Source organism: Pelodiscus sinensis, chromosome 19 (genome assembly GCF_052426305.1).
Source record: "Pelodiscus sinensis isolate ZL-2025 chromosome 19, ASM5242630v1, whole genome shotgun sequence".
Taxonomy (NCBI): Eukaryota; Metazoa; Chordata; order Testudines; family Trionychidae; genus Pelodiscus; species Pelodiscus sinensis.
The window spans coordinates 15,217,375-15,245,067 of NC_143070.1; the positions used below are offsets into that span (position 1 = coordinate 15,217,375).

The following is a 27,693-nucleotide window of genomic DNA, read 5'->3' on the forward strand; positions in this document are numbered from 1 at the left end:
CATCTAAGATACCGATTGGATTTTGCCCCCCATTTCTGCCTTGTCCCTCCTTTCTCTCTGCTGTTATAGCCCATGCTCCCTCCCATTTCCAATCCATCTCCCAGGTCTCCATGTTTTTCATTTGCCTGTGGGTTTTGGCCACCTGTCCCTATCAAAACTAGCTTAAAGCCCTTCTCACTAGGGGTATGTCTACACTACAATGTTAGTTCGAACTAACGGACGTTAGTTCGAACTAACATTCATAGCCGCTACACTAGCGCTCCGCTAGTTCGAATTTGAATCGAACTAGCGGAGCGCTTAGTTCAAACTAGGAAAACCTCATTTTACGACGATTAAACCTAGTTCGAACTTACTAGTTCGAATTAAGGGGTGTGTAGTCCCTTAATTCGAACTAGTGGGAGGCTAGCCCTCCCCAGGTTTCCCTGGTGGCCACTCTGGCCAACACCAGGGAAACTCTCTTGCCCCCCTCCCGGCCCCGGACCCCTTAAAGGGGCACGGGCTGGCTACGGTGCCCGTGCCAGGTGCAAGCCTGCCAGCACCCAGCCAGCAGACCCTGCACCTGGCACGGCACAGAGCCCCAGCCCACCCCCTCTTCGCGGGACCAGGCTGGCGGCTCCCGGGAGCTTGCCCTGGACTGCAAGAGGCGGGCACCTTCCTGGGCTAGTGCGGACATCGTGGACCTTGTCCACGATCTCCGCACTAGGCACAGGAAAGTGGCCGTCTAGGGCAGGAGAGCTGCCAGCCTGGCCACCCAGGAGCAGGTGTGCATGAAAATCAAGGGGGTCCACTGAGACCCCCGACCCTGAGCCCTGAGCTTACAATGGCCGTCCTGGGTCAGACCAAAAGTCCATCTAGCCCAGTAGCCTGTGTGCCGACAGCGGCCAACCCTAGGGACCCCGGAGGGGATGGACTGAAGACAGTGACTAAGCCATTTGTCTCGTGCCATCCATCTCCAGCCTTCCACAAACTTTGGGCAGGGACACCACTCCTACCCCCTGGCTAATACCACTCCATGGACCCAACCTCCATGACTTGATCTCACTTCCCTTTCAACTCTGTTCTAGTTGTAGCCTTCACAGCCTCCTGCAGCAAGGAGTTCCACAGGTTAACTATTTGCTTTGGGAACAACAACTGTCTCTTACTAGTTTCAAGCCTGCTACCCATTCCTTTCCTTTGGTGTCCTCTAGTTCTTCTTTATGGGAACTCATGAAGAACTTTTCTGAATGCACCCTCTCCACCCAACCCCTGCTTTTAGAGACCTCTATCCTGTCCCCGCTCCATCTCCTCTTTTCTAAGCTGAACAGTCCCAGTCTCTGTAGCCTCTCTTCATCTGGGACCTGTTCCCAACCCCTGATCATGTTAGTTGCCCTTCCCTCTCCCAGCCTTTCTCTTTCCCTCTCCCACCTCCTTTTCCCAGTCTCCCCCAGTTTTGTTCAATAAAGACAGAGTCAATGTTGGAAGAAACATTATCTTTATTTTGTACATCAATAAGAAGGGGGGCTAGGGAAGGGTAAGTGGAAGGAGGTGAGGGAGGAATGGGGTACGAGCCCCCGATGGGGAGGACTGGGCTGACTCTGCGCGCTTCTGGGGGTGGAAGCTCTCCTGCAGCCCCCCCAATTGCCCCCTCTCCCCAGATGGTAGCCTGCGGGAAGTGCAGCCGGTCTGATGGCCGAGTGGTGTGATGTGCCCAGTGTGGGCACTCCGGGCACTCCAAGCCAGGACTGCTTTGCAAGCAGGGCACCCCTTAGAACTGTCTGTCCGGGGTGGGGGTCGGGACCCTTTAAGCGCAGCCCTCGGCTAGCCTGAGACAGCATCTCCACGCTCTAAGTCCTCCTCTGATGCCCTGACGGCACTTCTTCCGGCCATCCTTAAGCCTGGTTCAGGGTCTACTTAATGTGGACATGCTAGTTCAAATTAGCAAAACGCTAATTCGAACTCGTTTTTTAGTCTGGATCCGTTAGTTCGAATTAGCTTAGTTCAAATTAACTAATTCCATGGATGAGACTCTGGATCAGAGATGACTCGGTCACTGCAGAGGGGCTGGTCTCTTCTGGCAGGGATCCTCTTCAGGCAAGAATCAGGCTGCTTCAATCCCGGAATTTCCCATTACCACAAAGGGGTGCCAGGCTCAAGATGCAGGCCACACAACTGCACCAAAATTCAATCTATAACCTCCTACCCCAGCATTCAGACACACGCACAGCAGGCAGCAGCCCCGAACCAGCAGACAGGAAAGAGCTGACCATGGTGGCTGGTCTCCCCCAGGGAGCGGGAGAGCCAGCTCTGCCTCGCTGGGGAAGCCTCCCAGCAAACTCCACAAACTGGGAATCAACAGTGGAGACATAACACCCTGCTGAGGGATCCTGCCTTCCGGTCCCTAGAGGCTAGTTCTCAGGGGGAACCCTGCATGCAGGCCTGGGGTTCACTAGCTCCCACACAGCCAGCTTCCCCTTCCCTGCTGGCTCCAGACTCTCCAGCCAATGGCTCCTCCTTCCCCTCCTGAACTCCCTGGGAGGGGCATCTCACTCCCTATGGGTTGCCAGGCAGACTCTGTCCCTGGTAGGGAGGGGGAGCCAAGGCAAATTCGGTGCGCCTGTCCCTGAGCTGCCAGCAGACAGAGCCCCAGGAATCTAGGTCATCTCCTTGGGGTTACAGACACATATAGGCTGTGTCTACATTGGCACCCTTTTCTGGAAAAGGGATGCTAATGAGACACTTCCGAATTGCAAATGCCGCAGGGATTTAAATTTTCCCCTTGGCATTTGCATGAACATGGCTGCCGCTTTTTTCCTGCTCGGGGCTTTGCCGGAAAAAAGCGCCAGTCTAGACGGGATCTTTCGGAAGATAAAGCTGGATGGGGAGCAGCCTCTGGGGTGCCAGGGCCAGGACACCAGCCTAGCAGAGGATGGGTGGGAGGTCGCAGTGACATCACAAAGGGCCTATTGTATGACCACAGCCTATTAGGGGACAGTGATGACCTCACAAAGAGTCTCTGGCAACAAGCACTCAGGACAGAGGTGCACGGCCGGGGCAAACGCTGAGTTTCCTGCGGCTTGGCAGCAGCACGGCCCCTTCTCAGGGTCTCTGCAGGGGCCGGATGGAGAAGTGGGACCGAGGGGCGGGGGCAGGAGCCTCGTCGACATTTTCTCCTTCCCTGCAGCTGGTCCTGTTGTCCCAGGTGACAGGGTAGGAGCCTTGGAAAGGTTTGGAGCCTGCTCAGTCTGGTTCCCCTTTGCCCCATTCCCTCTCTCTGTCTCGCCTTCTCCTGCGTCTTTTCCCCTTTCCCTGCCCCACCAAGCAGGAGGAGGTGTTGGGGAGTTGGGACAGTGGGAAGCCTCACACAGAACTCAGACTGGCAGAGTTCTCAGAGCAGGTGACCTGGCCCTCCATTTGGACGTGTGCTGAGACCCACCCCCCAGCTCCCAGAGTCTTGCTCCCAAATGGCCAAGCGGGTGGTTACTGACGGAGGACACTTGCAGCCTTTTGTTCTCTTTCAAACCGATTTCGGGGAGTCATTATTAACAGTTCCCAGCCATGTGGGAAGTGCCTAACACCTGGGGTTCCACAGGGGTTCCACCTGGGGTTCCACAGGGGTCTGCTTATTAAGTTTGCAGATGACCCCAAGCTGGGAAGGGTGGCAAGTGCTTTGGAGGACAGGGTCATACTTCAAACTGATTTGGACAAACTGGAGACATGGGCTGAAGTAAACAGGATGAAGTTTAATGAGGAGAAATGCAAAGCGCTCCACTTAGAAAGGAACCACCCATTTCACACATGCTGAATGGCTAGGAAGGAGTCCTGCAGGAAGGGATCTAGGGCGTCAGAGTGGACCACAAGTGAAGCAGGAGTCAACAGTGTGACACTGTTGCAAGAAAAGCAAACATGATTCTGGGAGGCGTTAACAGGCATGTCGTGAGCAAGATTCGAGAAGTCATTCTTCTGCTCTACTGTCCACTGATTAATCCTCAGTTGGAGTCTCGCTGCTGATTAGGCCTCTGTTGGAGTTTTGTGTGCAGTTCTGGGCACTGCATTTCAAGAGAGTGTGTTCTACTTCTAGGGGAAAAAAAGGAAACTGTGAACCGTAATTTGAATACCTTTCTTCCAGGACGGGGTTTTGTTTTTGTTTTGTTTTTTGAAGAGGCATTTCTGGGGCCAAATGTCACAAAAAGCCCTCTTTCGGAAGCTCCCTTCTTCCTGATGGGAGGAGGAAGACTGGGCTTCCAAAAGAGTAGGTTTCCACTTCCAACTGAGCAAACGTGTTCCCTGGATGTAGCGGGGGCGGGGATGGGCAGGTGTGTGTGTGTGGGGGGGGGGCGTGTTTCTGTGATACAGCAGTATATACCAGGCCTGAGAGGGGACACGAGAGCAGTTTTCAAGTGCCTAAAATAGGGTTATAGGGAGGAGGAGATAAATTGCTCTCCTTGGCCTCCGAGGAGAGGACAAGAAGCAATGGGCTTAACTGCAGCAAGGGAGGTTTAGGCTGGACATGAGGAAAAACTTCCTGTGAGGGGGGTTACACTCGGGAGATATTTCAGAGCAGACACCTGTCAGGGATGCTCTAACGGTGCTTGGTCCTGCCGGAAGGGTAGGGGGCTGGACCCAATGATCCCTGATGGCTGGTGCCCATTAGTGGTGGCTGGGCTGTGGCCGGTTGGAAGGCCTCTGTGTGTCCTAAGGGGGTGCTTGGGGGCAGGACATCAGCCTGACTGGGGTTGGGGGGGCAATGACACCACAAAGGCCTATGGAGGGGAGGGGCTAGGGAAGGGCTGAGCTCATGGAGATCCCCTGACAGCTGCACGGCAGGGCAGCCTCAGAGACACCCCCCAGCCCTTTCTGGCTGTGTGAGGAGCCCCCCAAAGAGGCGGGGCTGGAATCGCTCTGAGACCGACCCTGCTGGGGGTGACCTGGGCCAGCCCTTGGGACGTCCCCGGAGACCTCTCGCCCGCCCCCTCTCTCAATCTCGCTGCTGATTGGCTGAGCCGGGGGCCACGGACAGGGAGGAGATTTCCCGGGTGTGACCCCCCTGCCCTTCCTTTGCAGGCTTTGCACGGCCGGGGTCCAGGCCTCCAGCTGGCCCTGCAGGGGGACCGGCAGGCACAGCCCCACACAGGTGCCAGGAGAGCTGGTAGGTGAGCATGAGCAGGGGTGTGGGGGCAGTTTTCCCATAGCGCTGGGGGGGGGGGGCATGGGGACCCTGGGGCAGGGCCGGCAAGACAGGGCTGTGTTGGACCTTTTCTCCATCCGGGACAGGTGAAGGGGGTGGAAGTTGAAGTCAGGGCCTGGCTGGCTTTGGGTTAGGGACCCTCAAATCCCATACACCTGGCGGGGGGGGGGGGGGCTTGTTGGCACAGCCTGGGCACTGGTCTATTGACCCTGCTCTACCTCTCTCCCCCGCAGCACGTCAGCTCCTACATCACGTCCACGGTGTCCTAGGGGAGAGCCAAGGCCCAGGGAACAACAGAGCCGGTTGTAACTCCCCCCCCCCCCCCCGCATTTCCGCATGGGAGGTGAGTGACCTCTGAGCCGGCCCCGGACCCTGGGGTGGGTAGGCGGCTCCCGCAGGGCTGGCAGCGGTAGGGCTGCGGGCTGGCAGCAACCCCTGGGGAGGGCCAAATCTGAGCCGGGCCTGAGAAAGGTGGCCAGTGTCCGGTTTGGAACCGGACAGGCCAGAATCTGAGGTTTCTGTGTGGGAAAGAAATGGAGACAATAGAAATGAGACAATGGGAATGGCCGGGATTTCCCTGGGGAGACGGAATGTCGATTGTGATGTCATGTCAAGTGTGTCCAGTAGTTTTGTTGAGACCATCTGGCAACCCCAGGCCTGAGCCAGACTTAGGCCCAGTTCAGGGGAGACCCTAGGACGTTAAGGGCCCATGTTCCAGCCAGACTCCTGCCCCGACCTGGGTCCCTCCTTGTCCCCCTGGAGCATCTGGGGGTGCAAGTCCCCATGGAGGGCCTTGCCCACCGCTCTTTGCCCCAGGAGCTGGGGGTCTCGTTAGCTCCTCTCCCCAGTGACTTCAGTGGAGGGATGTGGGGAGGGAGGCGCCTGGCCCAGGGGGGTTGGGAGCTGGCAGCAGGACTGCCAAAAACCAGACTCTCCAGTAGAAAACTGGACCCCTGCCATCCCTAGCTGGCAGCAGGACACTGATGGGGCCCCGTCTCCTCCCTTCCATCCCAGCTCAGCACAGCCCCCACTAGGGAGCTTGGGGCCCAGCTGGGACTGTCCCTCAGGGGCCCAGCCGAGGACACCGGCCGGCCGGCCAGGGAGGGTCCTGACCCCTGTGCCCACTGCTGCTGCACCAGAGGTGAGGGACCCCGCTGGGCAACGGGCCCCCAAGCACTGACACCGACAGACGCCAGGCCGGGGGCCCTGCTGAAGTGTCGCCCCCCGATCCCCCCCCCCCCGGGAATGGGAGCCTGGTTGCTACACACCAGACCCTCTGGGACCAGCCCCACGGGAGGGTGAGTCTGTCTCTCTCCCCTCCCCCACACTCCATGTAGGACCAGCCCCTCCCCAGGCCCCAAGGCACCTGCTCTTTGTGGGGCCAGGGATGCAGCCCACTGGGAACCCAGCCCCAGCCAGGGCCCTAGGGCAGCTGGACGCTGCAGGGGAACAGCTCGGGGGAGAGAGGCATCACCAGCTCCTGCACTGATAGCCCGGGAGGGGTCTGGCCCTGGGGTCACTAGAGAGGTGCTACGCCCATCCCAGGGCCCAGCTCCCCCTGCCCCCTGGTTCCCAGGCACCGCGTCTGACAGGCCCTTGCTCTCTTGGGACAGGAGGAGCCCGGCCACGGGGACACGCCAGCTCCCCTGGTCTGACCCTGGCCCCAGGTGCCTGCAGCTCGGCAGGGGCTGCCCCAGGGCAGGTGACGACAGCTGGGGAGGGAGCCGCCTGCGATATCAGCACCTCGCTTTTCCTGCTCACGCTGGGAGTGGAGCCGCAGCCGCGGCCGGGCACCGGGGAGAGGGAGGGGCTTCCCCCCCCGCCGCTGGGGATAGACCCATCCACCCGTCTCCTGTCTCTGGACAGGGACCTGCACAGCCTCGTGAGTCAAGGCCAGCTTACGGACTACAGCCGTTAGGCTGAACTGCCTGACTAAAGGGGCAAAACACTGGCCATTGGGCCACGCTGTCCAGAGGAAAGGGGCAAGGTACTGACTGGCCATTGGGCCACACTGCCCTTAGAAAAGGGGCAAGGTACTGACACTGGCCATTGGGCCACACTGCCCTTAGAAAAGGGGCAATTACTGACACTGGCCATTGGGCCACACTGTCCAGAGGAAAGGGGCAAGGTACTGACTGGCCATCGGGCCACACTGCGGTTACGGACTCCACCCACTAGGCTGCCCTGCCCTATGCCGGGCTCTGCCAGAGGGAAGCTGGGAGCCTGCAGGCTTTGTGGCCAGAGAAGCTGCTGTCCCCTCAGAACCAGGCACGAGTTGGACCCAGGGGCCGGATGGTGACGATTCCAGCCCAGGGACGGGGCGTGTCGTGGCACAGACTGAAGGCTGAAGAACCAGCCCAGAGGCCAGGACCAGGCGAGGTCACACACGGGACCAGGGCAGCGGAGGAGGAAACCGATCGGCCAGGGGAGAGAGGCCAGACGGGGGCTGCACCTCGGGACCTGCTGAAGCCTGGATCAGATGAGGGGGCCTCCCCGTTGCGCCGCTTCTCCCAGAAGACGAGCTCGGTGCCCTTCAGCCGGGACGCCGGGCACAGAAGCCACCGCGAACCCGGCGCCTCGCAGCCCTGCCCTGGGCGTCGGAGGCCTGGCCAGGCCCTTCCCAAGGAAACTCCCATCCAGTGCAGAGCCCTACGGCGGGGGTGGGGAATCTCAGGCGCGGGGGCCGGATGCAGCCCCGGCTGGCGGGGATCCAGCCCCTGAAGGTCGGGGCTCCCCCCTGCATTGGGGGCCCACGCTGGGGAGGGGAGGGGGGCTGTTTCTCACTTGTGTGCAGCCCCCCATGGATTTCTCTGTGGGTCAGTGGCCCCGACCCAGCAAAGGTTCCCCACCCCTGCTCTGCGGGGGGTAAAGGTCCCTGGGAACCTGACTAGGGCCCCACCCATTTCACAGCCAGGAGACGTGCAACGGGGGGAGAGGAGGGGATGGGGGAATGGTGAGGGGAGTCTGAGCTCCCCACGTGGTGAGGGACCTGGGGTGTCAGCTGCTCCCTGACCTGGCTGGGATGGGACAGGAGTTGTCCTGCCCTAACACGGGCACTCGTGGAGGGGGCAGATCAGAGCCACCCTGAGGGGCAGGGAGAAGTGAGGGTGGAACGGCTCTAGCCCTGCCCCACAGGCTGCTGGGAAGTGAAATTGGCACTCTTGGGATGCCCCCACCCCCATTGCACACAATCCTAGTTTGGGCCAGGACCCAGCCGGTCAGAGAGCCGGGAAATTTCCCACGGAAGCCCCCGGGAGTGTGCCAGGGAGCAGCGTGGACACGGTCTGGCTGTGAAATGGGCGAGGTTGCAGGGGGACGCGATGGGGCCCTAGTTCCGGCGTATTCCCTGGAAGTTGTGGGAAAGGGTCTGCCAGAAACTCCTGGCCCTGTTGGTCTCCAGGGTCATTGGGGAATCCCCTAGTGCAGCCTTTCTCCAGCTGGGGCTCCCCACCCAAAAGGGGGTCCCAGGGCCAGGGGAGGGGGCTCGCGAGCAGGGTCACTGGCCGCCTGGGTTTTCCCAGCCATGACCTCGTCTTCAGGCCCCAAATCTTCCTCTGGGCAGATGTTTGGAAATATTAAAAACTGTCGGATTTCTCCCGGCTTTCCCAGCTGAGTGGCTGGAGAGCAGCGGCTACTGTCTGGCCATCTGGTTTGGGGGCAGCCCCATTGACAGCAGCAGCACAGGAGGAAGGGAGGCCTGGTCCGGTGTTGCCACCCTTTCTTATGCACTGCTGCTGGCGGGGGGGCTGCCTTTCCATCTGGGTGGCTGCAGAGCAGCGGCCCCTGGCAGGTCACCCAGCTCAAAAGTCAGCGCCACCACCAGCTGCAGCGCAGAGGGAAGGGGGCAGTGCTGCAGGGTGTGGGGCTGCCTTCTGACCCGGGTGGCTGGAGAGCAGTGGCTGTTGGCCAGGGGCCCAGCTTAGACGACGGCGTCCCTGCCAGCAGCAGCACAGAAGCAGGGTGGCTCCGTGTGGTGTCACTCCTACTTCTGCACCACTGCTGGCGGTGGCCCTGTCTTCCGAGCTGGGCGCCCCAGGAGCAGCCACGACTCTCTGGTCACCCGCTCGGCCGTCAGTGCTGCTCCCAAGAGCGGTGCAGCAGGAAGTGCAGGAGGGGCGGGATTGCAGCACTTCCTTCAGCACTGTGGCGGGTGTCAGCCCTGCCTCCCAAACCGGGTGACCAGAGAGTGGGTGCCACTGGCCAGGGGCTACCTCAGAGGGCAGCGCCGATACCAGCAGCAGCACAAACTAGGGGTGTCAACGTGTGTAGCTGGCTACACGATTAACCGATACCTCTGGGCTTATTGGTTAATCCTGTCGCCTCCACACACCCCTCCCCCGGCTGCCTCGGGAACAGAAGCAGCAAGAGGGGGGGAAGGTGGGAGCTGGTGTCTGCGGGGATCCAGCTATTAAGCTGCCTCCCTATGAGCACCAGATCCCATGGAGCTGCCTGGCCCGCACCATGGGCTGCTGCCTCTCATAGAGATGCAGCAACACGGAGGGTGAGGGAGTCAGGCAGGAGCTGGTGCACACGGGAAGCAGCTTTTAAGACAGCTCCCCATGTGTATCAGCTCCTATGGAACCACGTCTCACCCATCCCCCTCCACTGCTGCCTCCCTATCAGCGTGGGGTCAGGGCAGACATGAGATGAGATGTTCGGGGAACTATCTTCTAAGCCGGCTCTCCACACAGGCCAGCTCCATGGAGCCCCCTTTCCTCCCTCGCTGTCTCACATAGAGGCGAGGGGGATGGGGAGTTGCTCGAGGGGAGCTGACTTAAAATCTAGTTCTCCGTGAGCACCAGTTCTGCAGAGCTGCCTGCTCCTGCCTCTCACACTCCAGAGGAGGCTGCTGCAGAGCAGCCTCTGTCCGGGGCTGGCACAAGCTCTCGTCGCACAGAGGCTGCTGTGTGGGATGCCGGTGCAGCCTCTGTCTGCTGTGTGGGATGCCGGTGCAGCCCCTCATTGCTGACTCAGGCACCAGGGACTATCAAATAATCGTGGAATTGCTACAGTTTGATGCAGTGACATGATTGTTCAGTGACTCCCTGTCTGACATCCCTAGCAAACAGGGAGGGGGGCCCTGGACGGTGCTCCCCTCGTCCTTCTCTGCCATCGCTGGCAACAGCGCCGCCACTCCCGCTGGGCAGCTGGACAGTCCGTGCTGTCTCCGGTAACAGTGCAGAAGGCAGGTGGGCTGCTGCAGCTTTGCCTCCCTGCCTTCCGCGCCGCTGCTGCTGGGAAAGGATGTTAAATAACGATTCATGGACAAGTTGAGGAGTCGTTGGAATTTCCAGTGGCTACTCGACTAATCGATGGGCACTTTCTGCACTTTGAACTGGACAAGGGCCCCAGCAGGGCCTCCTGTGCACTTCAAAACGGGAACTCCGTGGGCAGCCCGGGGCCAGCAGGAAGTTCCACTGACTCGGCTTTACGAGGGTCCTTCCGCTTTGAAAGGCTCAGGATCCTGGAGGCTCTTGTGCATTTCTAAGTGGAAGCACCTGCATGGAGCCTCGAGTCAGCAGGGGACTCAGACCCCTGGCAACCCCGAGGTCCATGCGGCGCTGCTCCTTTGGAGAACCCCCTTTTCACACCTTTTCCCATGAGCAGGCAGCGCCAACACCACCAGCAGTGCAGAAGGGAGGGCGGCCTGGTGTGGCGGTGCCTCCCTTCCCTCTGCACTGCTGCGGGTAGAGGCTCTGCCTACTAATGGGGAGGCTGAGGAAGTTATAAGGGGTCAGGTGCCCAACCTGGATGGCAACCCCACAGCCAGCAGCAACGCAGGAGGGAGGGGAGCTGGTCTGATATCGCCGCCCTCCCTGCTGTGCCGCTGCTGGCCGTGCCTCTCACTTCTCAGCTGGGCAGCTAGAGAGCGCAGGCACCATGTGCACAAGGCCGCCTGACCCAGCAGAGCCACCCTCCCTTCCGTGCCACTGCTGGGGGCAGCCCTGCCTGCCACACTGACGCTACGTCTAGACGACAGGCTTTTGTCCACAGAAGTTTTGTCGACAGATACTGTCGACAAAGCTTCTGTCAACAAAGAGCATCTAGACTACGTCCAGTTCTGTAGACAGAGCAAGCCGCTTTGTCAACATGACAGTGTAGACGCAAAGGGCAGTGGAGATGCAATAGCGCCTTCTGGCGACAGAACTCTCTCGACAAAAGGCGTTATTCCTCGTAGAATGAGGTTTACAGCTGTCGACAAAACAGCGGAGTTCTGTAGACGTTGTCAACAGAACTCAGCAGCAGTGTAGACGCAGGTATAATTGTGTCGACAAAAGTCCACTTTTGTCGACAAAACCCTGTAGTCTAGACACACCCTGAGTGGCCTGCGAGTGGCCCATGTTGGCAGGACTCCCAGCTGCAAAGTCAGCGCCAGCAGCAGCACAGGAGGAAGGGAGGCCTGGTCTGGTATCTCAGCCCTTCCTTCTGTGCCGCTGCAGGCGGTGGCGCTGCCTTTGGACCTGGGCGGCAGCAGAGCAGCGGCTGCTGTTGTGGGGCCCAGTTCGGAGGGGGCCCCACTGAGCAGCGAGTGAGGGGTGGTCACTGACGGGTCCCCCAGCTCAGAAGTCAACGCCGCCCCAGCAGCAGCGCAGAGGCAGGGTGGCCTGGCATGTTGTTGCCACCGTTCCTTCCGCACTGCTGCTGGCAGGGCTGCCTTCTCCACTGGGGACCACAGAGCAGGGGCCACAGGGGAGGTGCCCAGCTCGGAGGGCAGCTCCGCTCCCAGCAGCAGCGCAGAAGGAAGGGGGAGTGGCTGCCATTGGATCCTTCCCTCTGCCCCCTGCTGGGGGCATCGCTCCCTTCCAAGCTGTGTGGCCAGAGCGAGCGGGATCCCAGCTGTGGGGTCAGTGCCAGCAGCAGCAGCAGCGCAGGAGAAGTGGAGGCAGCGATGCCGTTGCCACCCTTCCGTCTGCGCCGCTGCTGGCCAGGTTGGGGGCAGAGAGCAGCTGCCCCTCCAGCCGCCCAGCTGGGGAGGCCAGGAGAGATCAGGGACATTTCTTCTTATTTCCAAACTCCGCCGGGATGGGGACCTGGGGACTGAACACGAGGCCACGGCTGGGAAAGCCCAAACGTCCGGTGCCCCCGTGAGCGACCCTCCTGCCCTCGCCTTGCCACCCCCTTCTGGGCAGGGACCCCCAGGGGGAGAAACGCTGCACTAGGGGATTCCTCTACGACCCCGAGGGCCACCACGGCCAGGAGTTCCCGGCAGCCCCTTTCCCACCACTTCCAGGGAGGAGGCGGCAGGTTCTCAAGGGAGGTTTCCCCAACTCAGAGATCTGCCTGGATGGAGAGTGGAGGAGCAAAGGGAGGGCCTGGCCAGGAACGCCCAGGGCCAGGGCAGGGCTCACACGGCAGCACCCACGGCAGGGAGTGGCCAGAGACTCCTGGGAACAGACGGGTGTGTAAAGAAACCTGCTGCTCAGCCAGGCCCAAAACTCTGTGTCTGCCGGCCACTGGGGCCAGCCCAGATGTATCCAGCCACCCGCTGACTCTGGAGTCCCTGCTGCCTTCTCCTGCATTGCCGGGAAGAGGAGAAGTGATTCGCAGGATCCAAGAGATGCTTCCTCGATGCAAAAATCTCCACCCACCTCAGGTGCAGCAACAGCAGGAGCCAAGTGAAAAAATTGTGAGATTGGTTTAAAATAAAGAGAGTGCAGAGAAATAAACTGACCATTGATTTAATGAGCTTTGCTTTCTGCACGCGCGGGTCGGTCTCAGCCATTCCCTGAAAATCAGAGGACTTGAAACACTTTTCCCATGACAGCCGAGGGGGCGGCTACACCCCAGGGCCTGTGGGGACAGAGCGGTGCCAGCAGAGCCCCTCACTGGGATGCAGCCCACAGGCACAGCCCCTCCCCAGGCAAAGCCCTCCCAGACTCCTGGCTGGAGCAGTCATGCCTAGGAGTCAGAGCAGGGGCTGTGGGTCAGAGCTGGGGTCAGGAGTCCCAGAGCAGCCCAAAGGCCGGTCTACTGGTCTCAGACTTGAAGGGCCAAAGGAACCATAATGAGCATCTGGCCTGCCTCCTGCACCTTGCAGGCCTCAAAACCTCCCCCACCCCTCCGGCCCCAGCCCCACTCTCCCTGGCTGTTACTGAGGCCCCCACGTCATGGCTCAGCGATGGCAAGGGATGGAGAATCCCCCATTGACACGACTTGACCCCAGCCTGGGACTCTGCAGAGGGAGGCAGCCGCACCCAGCCAACCCCCACGGGCTCTGCACATCTGACCCCTTGACAAGCCCTTCCCACCCCCAGACACGGGGTCAGTCCCTGATTAAGTGCCCGTCATTCCCCACAGAGGCGCTATGTACCTGACTAACTGCCAGTCTGTGCCCCAAAGGACAGAACCCCCCTGCCAGCCCCTCCCCACGTATCTGAATACCAGCCCCCCACTGCCCCACGTCCCTAACTACCTGTCAGTTTCCACAGAGCCCCCTCTAATAGCCCCTCCCCCACGTCCCTAACTGCCAGTCTGTGCCCCACCGACAGAGGCCCCCTCTGCCAGCCTCTACCCCACATCCCTGACTGCCAGTCTGTGCCCCACACATAGAGCCCCCTTTCTACCTCCTAACCCACATTCCTGACTAATTGCCAGTCTGTGCCCCACACACAGAGCCCCGGTCTGCCAGACCCGGTGAAACAGGGTGAGGGGGGCTCATGGTCAATTTGCCCTCCTGCCTGGCTGCTGAGAGGCTCCCCCTGCACCCTCCCGCGTCGGGCCCGGCTCTCAGGGCCAGGCTGTGATGGGCGACGGGGTCACCGCTCCCTGCTGCGTCCTGTCCAGCCACAGGCCGAGGGGGAGTCGCACCCGGCTGGAGTCCTCCCGCTCTGAGCTGGAGCTAAGCTGAGGGGGGTCAGACGCTTCCTGCAGCCCCCCAGCACCCAGGAGAACATGGACGGTAAGTGGGGTCAGGGGCCGTGGTCGTGGGGAGCTGCTGCACTCAGAGGGGCTGGGAAATTCCCGGTACCTCGATCCCCAGTGGAAAACCCCCCGACATTCCCAAGAGGAGGGGGCAGGGAGAAATCTCTGTTGTCCTGCTCACGGGCATGGAAACCTCAGCCCTGCCCCCACCCCACACACACAGCGGGAACCCAGAAATCATCTCTCCCTCCCCTCTCAGTGTTCAGTCCCTTCTCCCTCCCAGCCTGAGTTCCTGCCTCTCCTCCTCTGCCAGGCTGTTCGCTGTCTCTTTGCAAAATATACTGTGAGGCAGAGACTTTTTGTGGGTTTTCCTGCCTCCAGCCACAGTTTGGGGGCCTCTGGATACCCCTGTCCCTGCCCCGCCCAATGCAGGATGATTTAGCCCATCCTAACATGTCACAGTGTCGGCCTGTTTACCCCCCTGCATCCCTGAGAACTTTCTAGATCCCCCCTCCCTCCAGGGAATGTGGTTCCCAGCCTTGGGCTCAGTGCGGATTCTTGCCATGTCCGCCTGTGATGCCTGCAGGGAAGTTGTGACGTCGCGGGGTCTGTGTTCACTCTGTTTGCCTGGTGGTGCTGTATGTGAGTCTACTGTCTTGTGCTGTTCTATAATAACACTGTGGCTACGTCTACACTGGTATGATTTTCCGGAAATGCTTTTAACGGAAAAGTTTTCAGTTAAAAGTATTTTCGGAAAAAGCGCGTCTAGATTGGCAGGATGCTTTTCTGGAAAAGCACTTTTTGCGGAAAAGCGTCCGTGCCAATCTAGACACGCTTTTCCGCAAAAAAGCCCAGATCATCATTTTCATGATCGGGGCTTTTTTGCGGAAAAGAAATCTCTGCTGTCTACACTGGCCCTTTTCCGGAACAGTTTTCCAGAAAAAGACTTTTGCCCGAATGGGAGCAGCATAGTTTTTCCGGAAAAGCACTGATGATTTTACATTAGATCGTCAGTGCTTTTCCAGAAATTCAAGCGGCCAGTGTAGATAGCTGGCAAGTTATTCTGGAAAAGTGGCTGATTTTCCGGAATAACTGGCCAGTGTAGACACAGCCTGTGTGTGTGTGCCTCAGTTTCCCTGGGCACAGCAACACTGCTTGGTTGAGGAAGGGGAAGGCTGGACATGACCCACTGTGGAGGTGAATGCATCTCTCCTGTCCTGAGTCTCCTGTCCTGAGGACCAAGGGGCTGCAGACAAGACCTTTGGCCAGGAAGGGGAACAAAGGAGCAGGCGGAGCTGATTCCAGGCTGGTGACTATGGCCTGGGGGGGAAGGATCAGTCTCGGCTGGGTTAGGATGAGGGAGGGGGATTGAGCAGGAAGGGGGGAGCCGGGCCCAGAGCCCTTTTCCCAGAGGAATGGTCCTGCCTGCTCCTGGTCCCTGTGTTAACAAGGATTTCGCGCTGCGCTGCGTCCTGTGAACCAATAAACCTTCAGTTCGACTTGCCGGTGAGAGTCACATCTGGCTGTGGATGGGGGTGCAGGCCCAGTGACTCCCCCACACCCCATGACAGAAGAAAAGAGCCAGGATGGGAGAGACGGGGCCTCCTGTCTCCTCCCCCCGCCCTGGGTTAACAGGGATCCCCCCCTCCCCTTTGAGCGTGTGCAGAGGTGGGCGACCGGACCTGGCTGTAGGGTTTGTGCTGGGGCTTGAGGCTTAAACCTGAGCTGTCTGCTCAGTGGCAACCCCCGCAGGCCCCTCCATAGCCCGGCCGGCAGAGCGAGGGTTGTAGCAGGCGCTGAGCTAGTGACCCTCAGGGGCTGGCTGGACTCTGGCTCCAAGGGGAGTGTCTCTGCCTTTCCCTGGCTGCGCAGAGCGAGAGAAGAGAGGAAGGGCTTGGGGGCCAGCTGCCAGCTGCAGCCAGGGCACCAGGACCTGTGGGTGCCTGGACATGCCACTTCCCTCAGCCCCTGGTCCCAATCCTGCTATAGCTGAGACCTGCCATGGCCCGGTCACCCCTTCCTAGCCTGAGCCCCCAGGCCCAGACAAGCTCGGGCAGACCCCCCTACCTGGTTTGAACCCAGCCATGGTTGGTCTGCTCACACCTGTGGTGACTCCCCTCCCCCGGCCCAACCCAGCCCGGGACCCATCCTGCCGTGGCTGGGGAGGGAGGCCTGTCCTGTGGCCCAGCAGCAGGGAAACCCCCAGACACTGACCCAGCCCTTGTGGCTGCCGACTCTGCCTGGGAGTGGGGCCCAAAGGGGACCCCAGGCTGTCGTCCCCGGGGCCGTGCACCCGTCAGACAGTGGCCGGCTGGGGCAGGGCTCTGGAGGCTGCTGGTCCCCAAACACGGGAAAGGCTCCCCTGCCAGTGCTGGGCCTGGGTGGCCCATGGCTCCCGTTCCGGTCCCCTCGTCCACAGGATCCCAAATCCCCCCTCTCCTCCATTGCTCCCCTCAGAGGGCAGAGGGTGTCAGGACTCTTGGAAGCTCCACCCGTGTGAGTCACCAAGAGGATACAGCAGGGCCTGTCCCAGGGGACGGTGCATGTTGGGACCAGGCTGGTGTTGCCGACGGGCTCCAAGGGGCTCCCTGTGGGGGATGAGAATGCACCCCTCGGCTCTCTGGGCCGTGCTCCTCTTCACTGGGGCGGCATCTCCCCCCCCCAGCACCCGCCTGTAGCAGGGGGTGGCGGCGGCGGGGGGCAGGGAGTGGGGCTGGGCTGTCTCCCTCTGCGCTCGCGTGGGGAACAGAATCGTTAACAATTGCTATTTAAATGCCCGTCCCCGGGCCCTGAGCTCCCCCTCCCTGAGGGACAGGGACAGGTCTCACAGCTCCCTGCGCCCCTCCCCATGTGGCCACCGCTTTCAGGTTTTCGTCACAGACAGGGCGGCTGGAGTCGCAGGTGAACACCCCGCGAAAGCTGAGACCCCGGAGCACGAGGCTGTTGCAGAGACGGGCCGGCATGGCCTGGCGGTTCCTGGGCCCTGCCAGCGAGCTCACAGGCCAGGCTGGGTGTGACCTAACACTCAAGCTGCTCTAGCTCCCGAGACGCAGCGCAGGCCTGGACGTGGCCTGGGAGTTCTCGGGGCATAGAAACGCTCAGTGGAGGGGGGACTTGGTGCAGAAATTTGGGCCAAACCATCCCTGTGAGGAGTCCAAGACCTCCCCTCCCTTCCCTCTGCAGCCCTGGGTAGGGGCCCATCCCCCGCACGTGTGCTCCCCTCTGTCCCTGGTGGGGGCAGGAAATCTCGGCAGCGTCTCATCCCCGGCCTCCCGCTCGCCAGCACAGACACAGCCCCACACGCGGACACAGAACTTTATTGTGCTTCCAAACGGGATTGTTCCATCCGCGCTGCCCAAACGCGAGCGTCTTACAGCCCAGCAGGCCCCGAGCTTTGTCGGAGAAGCACAGCCCCGTGGGGTCACACACGCTGTGTAACACACAGACTGCCTCTGCTGGAAGGTCTGTCCACATCCCCTGCCCTGTGTCTGGGCGACCGCCCGCAGGAATCAGGGTGGGCGCAGCAGGGCTGCTGGGCAGGGAAGGGCCGAAAGGGGAGAGGGGGCAGGAAACAGCGAGAAATGAGAGCAGGGCACAAGCACCCATGGTGGGTTTCTGAGCCGCTGACGTGCAGGGAGGTGTCATGCTCCAGGCTGTTTCAGTGGGTTTGCAGGGTCTAAGCGAGCTCTGCCCCCATAGCCAGCTGGGGAGGGGAAAGGCTTCAGGCCCAGGCTGTATTTGCACACACACCCCCTGCCATGGTACCGCACAGTTGTGCTGTCTGAGGGATCCACCTGAGCTGGCGCTGGGTACAAATCACCGTAGTACTGAGTGCAGGGGGAGTTACAAGTTCTTGGCAGGGGTGTTGCTTTACTGGATAGGCAAAGGGCAGCACAACTGTGCTAAGCCGCCCTGAGAGAGAGGGTCGCCCACGAAGAGGGGGCTGGGATGCCAGAGCCCTGGGATGGTGGCGGGGTGTTACCCGGGGGTCTTTCAGCCCAAACCTCTCGGTAATTTTTACTCTCTGCAAGGTGGTGTCAGGAAATAATTCTGGGGAGACCCGGTCATCCTACCGATAGAGGGATGGTACAAACAGGACAACACAAGACGCTTTCACTTACAGCTAAACTTTACTTAGTCTTAAGCACTTACACACGTCCGCAAAAGGTCAATAAAACCCTCGATAGTTACTGATGTTGAGTGTGGCTCTCAAGGGACACCGGGCAGGCTTCCAATGGCCAGTCTGTCATCTGCCGGTGGGGACAGAGATGCATCCAGATGTGAAGAGTCCTCAAGTGTCCTCAAGTGTCCCCCAAATTGTCCCATTTATTCAAACTTTCTTTCCCTATTTATCCATTAGTATGACAATAACATGTCATTTAAGCACATGTCAGGCAGGCACTTTTCAAAGGTTAGACAAGAGGTTTTCTTTTGATCCTCACTTTCACCAGATGCATTTTTCCTTTTTCAGAGCCGCCATGCCCGGCCCTGACAGGTCTGTGTTGCGTTGTTGAAAGGGAACCCCCAGATATTGTTTTCTGCCGGTCCCCTGTCCAGCCCTAGCCCCCGCCTCTGCCTGTCCCCAGCCCGGCTGTTAGTTCTGCCCCTGCTCAGCCCCCACCTCTGCCCTTCAGGGCCTGTCTGCTCCCTGGGGCTGCAGTAGGTTTCTTCCACCTCCCTTCTCTGGATCTGCAAGGGAGGGGGAAGAGATTCTGGGGTCATAGGGGCTGGGTACAGGGGAGTCCTCCAGGGTCACAGAGGCTGGGGTGTGTGAGGCCAGAGGGGTTGGTGTCAGGGAGCCAGTCGGAACTCGGTGTCTGTGTCCCAACGCATCCCCAGCCAGGGTCGGATTCTCTCCCCAGGGAGGGAGCCTGGGGGGAAAGTGAAGATCGAGGCCTCGGTTCCAGCATCAATAAATGTCACTTGCCTCCCATCACAGTCCAGGCAAACCCGGATCCGGCTGGGGGGGCTCAGGGATAAGGGGGTGTGAGGGTCAGTAAGAGCCCAGAACTCATCCCCCCACCGCCGCACAGCCCAGATCCCGTCCTTGGGGCTTGGGGTGCTCAATCCCTTCCTTCTTACAGACTCTCTGGCCACCCCCACAGCCCAATATTGCCCATCCCCCACCTCCACCTCCACCTCCCAGTAATGTCTCCCCGAGATGAAGCCCTTGCGGCCCAGCACACAGAACCAATTGTCAAATCTCTCCGGGGTGTTGGGCAGTGGCTGCTGTGTGCATCTCCATCTCACACGTTTCCCATCCTCCGACAGGATGAGCCAGGGATGCGCCATGTCTGCTTCCAGAGTCACGTTGGCTGGGGGAGAATCAGAGTGTGAGGGGCAGAGCTTGGCCCTGGGGAGATCGATGGCATCAGGGACAGAATCTGCCCCAGCCGGGCAGTGACTCAGGGACTCTCCTGCCTCCAGGGGCGCCCGGCTCTGAGTGGGGAGCAGCCCTGAGGTGTCGGCCCAGCCCCTGAGGTTCATCCCACAGACCAGTGACAGAGCCCAGAGATTTACTGACCTGATCTGAGACTCAATCTTTCCCCTCAAGCACCATCTGTTCCTGGGTGGGGATCAGGGGCCCTGCAGAGGCAACTGGTGAGGGGGGGACGGGGAGGCCACCAGCCACATGACCCCCCCCACCAGCCCAGAGAAGGGCTGCGACAACCCCCCTCCAGCACAGGCTGCGCCTCCCCCTACCACTGCTCTGCCCCCTCCCTGCTCTGTCCCTGCCCTGCCTCTTCCCCCCACTGAGGCAGCCCCAGGGGAATAGCAGCATGGGGGAGGGGACCCGTAGCAGCAGTGCCCCATTCAACAGCAGCAGGAGGGAGAGATGGAACAAGTGACCCCGGCGCACTCTGCTCCCCAAGAAAAGAGAGAGGGTGCTTGGACCTGATTTCATTTGTTGTGTTATAGAGATACCCCCACCCCTAAAACCCACTTCATCAGATGGATCGTAGTGGAGTTTACACCCACGAAAGCGGATGTCCTAACACTTCTGTTAGTCTCAAAGGTGCCACAGAACCCCTTGTTGTCTTTGCAAACAGACTAACACAACAACTTCCCAGCAGGGAGGGGCAGGGACCGGCCCCAGCTGGGCGGGGCGGGAAGAGGCTGAACAAGGCGAGTCCTGCACTGGGGGTGCCCAGGCGCCGTGCGGAGGGAACGGGGGTGTCTCTGTCCCAGCCATGGCAGGAGGCTGACTCAGGGGTGACAGAAGGAAGAGGGGCCCCAGGGAGCTGAGGGGGGTCCCAGCGGGGGCTGGACAGAGGGAGAGAGAAGCTGAGCTCACGCGGGGGGAGAGGAAAAGGGGAACAGGACCAGAGCTCTGCTCTCAGCAGCTCCCCAGCTGCCTGCCATGGGCCCAGGACTGCCCCTGTCTGTGCCCCAGGCCCTGGTGCTCTGGGGTCTGATCCATCCCTTCCCCCGGCAGAGCAGGGACCCGCCCATGGACTCTTGGGTCCTCTGCAGGGGGGAGGAGAAAGAGCAACGTCCCCGAGTGCCCCAGAGTCCATGCTGGGCACCGCCCCTCAGTCACTGGGGGGAAGAAAAACTCCCCTCTTGAACCCCCCCTCCAAGCCAGGGAACAAGGGGAGCCCAAGGCCAAGAGCTGCCAAGGAGGCCAGGCCAGGCCAAGCATGCTGGAGAAAGACACACAGCCAGGAGGGAGGGACAAGGGAGCTGTCCTGGAGGGGAGAGGGGGAGAGATGGTGCTCAGAACCACATTGGATGGGATGGAAAAGGAGACCATGGGGAGGGCTACATGGCTGGGGCAAGGGCAGTGGAGCAGGAGGAAGGGGACGCACAGGCAGAGGCAGCTGTAAAGGGCCTCCCCTGATGCTGAATGCTGCCAGCCTGGGAACAGGTCCTAAGAGGCTTAGTTGGGTTCATCAACTTTCTCTCTGTTTTATCTGTCAGAGGCCTGGGTCTGAGAGGCAGGAGCAGCAGATCCAACAACACCTGCATCCATTGCGTGTTGGTGGGACACAGCCCTGGAATCGTCTTCTCCTTGTGAGCAGTGTCTCAGTGAATCCTCCCCTGATGCCTGTTACCATCTGGGCTGGGGCAGACTTCAGGTGCAGACCATATTGGCACAGACCCCCCCGCCTGCCGAGATGCCCAGGGCTGGAGGGGCTTGGCCCAGCGCTCAGTTCTGGGCTGGGTTGCCAGGCACTGCAGTGAGCCCGGTGAGAAGCGCAGCCGGGAAAGTAACTCCAGGACTCCCCCTGGTCTGTGTTTTCTAATGGACCCCTGCCCCCACTCTCAGGCACTGGGGGGCACTCTCCATTCGGGGGTGTTTGATTTGCACGGCCCTCTGGGGAACGCTGCATGAGTGATGCACCCAAATACTTGGATGCCAATATCTGAACGGCATCGTGACGTGGATTCCCCTCCCTTTGGGCTATTGCTGATCCTGCACCATTGACGTTTGACACAAACTCTGTGGCTGTGGCTGATCTGAGCCTCACACCGAGATGTTTCCCGCCCTGCACATCGTGCACATTGACACACTGGCTGGGCCGACACTGCCCACGTGATGGGGCCGTGAAATGTTCTTACGCTCTTTGTGGGGGAAGGGTGCAGAGCGGGACGGAGCAGGCCCTGAGGGAGGGGAGCTCCCTTGGTCTGAGGCTCCCTGGCTAAGCAGGGGGAAGGGGGGTCAATCCCAGGGAGGGACAGGAGTCGGTGGGGGCTGGGCTATGCGGGCTCTTCCCCCACCAGGGCTCCCACTCAGCTGACTAGATTCCCTGGGGCCCAGCCTTCCTGCTCCCGGGCTGGCAAAGCTGAATCACTCACAAGCAGGCCGAGGGGCTAAGCCTCCGAGCCGGCCTGGGCACCGCGCTGCAGGGAGGGGCAGGGCAGAGGCTGTCTGAGCAGCGAGGGTCCCTGCGACCCAGGGAAATCACTAGAGGCTGGTGGGGAAATTGTCAGACACTTGGATGAACATAATTTGTTGGGGAAAACTCAATGTGATTTCTGTAAAGGGAGATCCTGCCTTACTAAGCTACTGGAGTTCTTTGAAGGGGTCAGCAAACATGTGGACAAGGGGATCCAGTGGATACAGTGTGCTTAGATTTCCAGAAAGCCTTTGACAAGGTCCCCCACCAAAGGCTCTTAAGGAAAGTAAGTTGTCATGGGATAAGAGGGAAGGTCCTTCCGTGGATTAATAACTAGCTAAAAGACAGAAAACAAAAGGTAGGAATAAATGGTAACTTTTCGGAGTGGGGAGAGGTAACTAGTGGGTCCCTCAAGGGTCTGTCCTGGAACCAATCCTATTTAACTTATTTATAAATGATCTGGAGAAAGGGGTAAATAGTGAGGTAGCAAAATTTGCAGGTGATACCAGACTGCTCAAGATAGTTAAGACCAAAGCAGACTGTGAAGATCTCACAACACTATGGCTCCATCTAGACAGGCATGATTTTCCAGAAATGCTTTTAACGGAACAGTTTTCCATTAAAAGCATTTTCGGAAACAAGCGTCTAGATTGGCACAGACACTTTTCCACAAAAGCACTTTTTGCAGAAAAGCGTCCGTGGCCAATCTAGACGCGCTTTTGTGCAAAAAAGCCCCGATCACCATTTTCGCAATCGGTACTTTTTTGCGCAAAACAAATCTCAGTCTACTCTGGCCCGAACAGGAGCAGCATAGTATTTCCGCAAAAAGCACCGATTTCTTACAGTAGGAAGTCAGTGCTTTTGTGGAAATTCAAGCGGCCAGTGTAGACAGCTGGCAAGTTTTTCCGGAAAAGCGGCTGATTTTCCGGAAAAACTGGCCAGTCTAGACAAGCCAGCGTGATTGGGCAACAAAATGGCAAATTAAATGTTATGTTGATATCTGTTAAGTAATGCACACTGGAAGAAAATTATCCCAACTGTACATACCATATGATGGGGGCTAATTTAGCTACAACTAATCAGGAAAGAGATCTTGGAGTCACAGTGGATAGTTCTCTGAAGAGGACCATGCAGTGCGCAGCGGCAGCCGAAAAAGCAAACAGAATGTTAGGAATCATTCGAAAAGGGATAGAGAATAAGACAGAGAATATCATATTGCCTCTGTCTAAAAACATGGTACGCCCACATCTTGAATACTGTGTGCAGATCTGGTTGCCTCATCTCAAAAAAGATATATTATCATCAGAAAAGGTTCAGAGAAGGGCAACAAAAATTATTCGGGATTTGGAACTGGGCCCACATGAAGAGAAATGAAAAAGACTGGGACTGTTCAGATTAGAAATGAGGATCTTAAGGAGGGATATGATAGAGGTCTATAAAATCATGATGGGTGTGGAAAAAGTGAATAAGAGGAAGTTATTTAGTTGTTCCCGCAATATAAGAATTAGGGGTCTCCAAATGAAATGAAAAGGCAGCAGGTTTAAAACAAATAAAAGGAAGGTTTTTTTCACTCAGTGCACAGTCAACCTGTGGAACTCCTTGCCAGAGGATGCGGTGAAGGCTAGAACTTTAACAGGGTTCAAAAAAGAGCTAGATAGATTCATGGAGGTGAGGTCCATCAATTGCTATTAGCTAGGATGGTGTCCCTAGCCTCTATGTTTCTGGAGGTGGGTGACAGAGGAGGGAACACGTGATGATTACCTATTGTGATTTTCTCTCTCTGGGGCATCTGGCACTGGCCTCTATTGGGAGACAGGACACTGGGCTAGATGGACCTTTGGTCTGGCCCAGTCTGGCTGGTCTATGTTCTTATGTGATCTTGGGCCAGGGCGTTGCAGAGGCAGCTCTGAGCAGGAGGAAGCCTGGGGAGCAAAGGAAGAGGACAGCGGCAGGGGGCGGGTGGCAGAGGCAGAGAAGAGCAGAAGGGACTGGGTGGCAGAGGCAGAGGACAGCGGCAGGGGGAGGGTGGCAGGGGCAGAGGACAGCGGCAGGGGGCGGGTCTCAGGGGAGAGGACAGCGGCAGGGGGGCAGCAGCAGGGGGCAGAAGACAGGGGGTGGGTGGCAGGGGCAGGCAGCAGCAGAAATGTCACCAACTACCCTTCTCTCCCTCTCAGGGGTGGGGGGCACCCATGGGGAAGTGACTCTGGTTTGGTGCTGCCAAGGCTGAGGCCGGGGACACAGCCAGGGACCGGGGGTGGGGGCTGCAGCTGCGCAATGTGGCGTTTCCCCAGGTTACTGCTCGGTTCCTCTTCCCTTTTCAGAAGTGTCTTTTGTTATGCTCAGACCCAGGGCTTGTGCCGGGGGACGTGCTGCCTCCTAGGGCAGAGCAGCCCAGCCCAGAGAAACCCGCCGCTGCCCCAGGCCAACCCACACTGGCTCACAGGGCTTAGGCTGTGGGGGGGCATCATTTTCCCAGGTTACTGGGTTGGGGCTCAAACCGGCTCTGTGCGGTGTTGTTAAAAGGGGACTCTGGACATTGAACCTGCCCATGGTTGCCACCGACACCACCTGGCAGAAGAGCCGTGACCTGACGGCATCTTTGAACTGCAGCTGCTGGTGCTGACGCCCTGAAATCTCAGGCCCCAGCCTGCTCCCACGGTGATGGCAAAGGAGCCGCATTGTCACATGGGAGGGGACATCTGAACACTGACAAACCATTAACATCAATTACCTTCCTCTGTAGGGAATATAGATCTTCTCCAGCCTGAAACCAAGCAGAGAAACCCAGCTGAGAGTGATGGGAGCACACGCTCGATCTCAGAGAGCAAACCATGGCCCGTGGGCCCCACCTGCCCTGCTGGCCTTTTTATCTGGCCCTGAGCTGCGTCCTCGGCCCCATCGTTTATTTCCCTTCCCTCACAGTCCCCGCTCTTTATGCCACCTACCCGGGCTCCTGGCAGGGTGACAGAAACTGTGTCCAGGCAGCCCAGCTGTGGTGACACCAAACCTCGTGTTCTAGGTGGTGCAGTCATGGGGCAGAGAGCGGAGGGAGGGGGAGTTGGACAGAGGACAGGCGTCCGGGGGTGGGGTGGCCTGGGCAAGGAGCAGTGGGGGTTGGATTGGGGTAGACAGTCCTACGGGGGCAGTAAGGAGCTGAAGAACAGGGGTCAGATGGGGCTAGGCCTGAGCCATGCCTGGCTGTTTCCTTCCTTGCCTGGCCCTCCCGACAATTTCTGTATGTTGATGTGGCCGCAAGCCGAAAAATCTGCCCACTCCTGCTACGTACACAGGATTCAACATTGTACAGAGTGACACGGTGCAGAAGATGGAAGTTACAAATTCTACTAGAAATGTCGAATAAATGAGAAAAAAACCCAGAGCTGCACACACACTGCATGAGCCTTGCGGCTGGGTTGCGGAGGCTGCCTGTGGAATGAGTCCTACTAAGTTACAATCAAACTTTACTTGCAAACATCTTACACTTATAAACGAGCCAAGAAAACCTATTTAAAGCAAGTTTCTGCTTTTGTGGAAATCAATGATGCCTGCTGCTGAATCCTGTAGCTACAGGGGTTATTCTAAAAAAGTACAAGTATGGGGGGGAGGGTTTCTTACAAGAGTCTTTGGGCACTTGCTGTTTCTTCGATTACTAGTCATACTGTTCGTTCATCTTGACCAAAGGATGGTTTGCATCATGTTATTTCATTACATTTTTAGAACTAAGGTTAAGGCCCAACTTCTATTCAAATAGCAGCACATTGTAGTAGCTTGGCATCCTCTCTCAAGTGACCTTTTGGCGTGAGAATTCTCATGCTTACTCTGAGACCATTCTTAATTTGTAAAGTTATATTATAAAAATGACAAAAACCCAAACCTATCAGCAACACAGCCCCGTGGTGAGGACACACCTTAGCACAACAGGGTTTACACGGAGGGAGAAGGAGAATGACACTTACTGAGTTCTGCTGCCTGGTTCTCTAGAAAACAAGGAGAAATTAATCAGTGATGAGTGGGGGGGTTTGTCTTTCCAGGATCTGCATGAGGGTGGGGTTTCCAACACTGCCTAAGTGACTAGGGTGCAGGAGTCCCAATGTCCCTACATCACTTACGCAGTGTTGGAAATCCCACTGCCAAAGGCTAGACACACGATGGCTGAAATTGGCCAGTACTGGGCAGGGCTAATGCGAAACCCCCTGTACCACTCAGTGCCCGCGTAGCAGAGTGGCTGTGAGCCAGAGCCCCCGTGCCCTTCCCAGCATGTCACAGGCACAGTCTTTACGCTGCCCTAAAATGTTTAGAATGAGGGAGACTATGATGTGTCCCACCAAGACAAGAATTTCCCCCTTCTCTTGCCTGCGCCGTGGGTCTGTGTCAGGGCTGACAGGCAGGGCCCAAAGCTCTAATACAAAGTGAAGGCTGGTGGTAGCTTGTGCCCTTCCAGAACATCATCGAATCCCAGGGCCAGCAGAGACCTCAGGAGTCATCGAGTCCAGCCCCCTGACCAAAGAAGGACCAACCCCAACTACGTCAACCCAGCCAGGGCTTTGTTAAGCTGAGACTTAAACACCTCTAGGGATGGAGATTCCACCCCCTCCCCAGGGAATCCAAACCAGTGTGTTACCACACTCCTGGAGAAATAGTTTTTCCTAATATCCAATCTAGATCTCCCTCACTGCAACTTGAGACCACTGCTCCTTGTTCTGCCATCCATCACCACTGAGAACAGCCTCTCTCCAGCTGCTTTGGAACCTCCCTTCAGGAACTTGAAGGCTGCTATCAAATCCCCCCTCCCTCTTTGCTTCTGCTGACTATACAAATACAAATCCTTCAGCCTCTCCTCATCAGTCATGTGCTCCAGCCCCCTCATCATTTTGGTTGCTCTCCGCTAGACCCTCTCCAATGCGTCCACATCCTTTCTATAGTGGGGGGCCCAAAACTGGACACAATACTCCAGATGTGACCTCACCAGAGCTGATTAAAGGGGAATAATCTTTTCTCTGGATCTGCTGGCAACCCTTCTCCTAATGCACCCTAATATGCCATTAACCTTCTTGGCTACAAGGGCACACTGTTGTCTCATATCCAGCTTCTTATCCACTGCCCCCAGGTCCTTTTCTGCAGAACTCCTATTTAGCCAGTCGGTCCCCAGCCTGTAACAATGTTTGGGATTCTTCCATCCCAAAGCCAGGACTTGTTGAACCTCATCAGATTTCATTTGGCCAAATCCTCCAATTTGTCTAGGTCACGCTGGACTCTATTCCTGCCCTCCAGCATATCTACCTCACCCTCTAGGGGTATGTCTAAACTACAGCGCTAATTCGACCTAATTTAGTTCAAATTAGTTAATTCGAACTAAGCAAATTTGAACTAACACGTCTAGAACTAAAAACTAGTTTGAATTAGCGTTTTGCTAATTCGAACTAGCATGTCCACACAGAGTGGACCCTGAACAGAGGTTAAGGATAGCCGGAAGCAGTGCCGGCAGGGCATCAGAGGAGGACTTAGAGCGTGGAGCTGCTGTCTCAGGCTAGCTGAGGGCTGTGCTTAAAGGGTCCCACCCCGGACACACAGTTCTCAGGGGTGCCCCGCTTGCAAAGCAGTTCTGGCTTGGAGTGCCTGGAGTACCCACACTTGGCACATCACAACACTCGGCCATGAGACCAGCTGCACTTGCCGCAGGCTGCCATCCGGGGAGAGGGGGCAATTGGGGGGCTGCAGGAGAGCTTCCACACCCAGAAGCCCACAGAGCCAGCCCAGTCCTCCCCATCGGGGGCTCGTGTCCCAAAAGGTCTATAAAAGCATGAGTGGTGTGGAGAGGGTGCATAC

The 27,693-nt window shown here is 58.3% G+C and overlaps 1 long non-coding RNA gene across 1 annotated transcript; it reads right to left on the reverse strand.

The window, feature by feature from the left end:
* Positions 1-18,086: 18,086 nt before the first annotated feature.
* Positions 18,087-26,853, reverse strand: LOC142823202 (uncharacterized). The gene is made up of 3 exons (XR_016347282.1): positions 25,824-26,853; positions 24,599-24,631; positions 18,087-19,341 (listed from the first exon to the last, which is right to left on the reverse strand). It is a non-coding gene; the product is annotated as an uncharacterized LOC142823202 (long non-coding RNA).
* Positions 26,854-27,693: the final 840 nt, after the last annotated feature.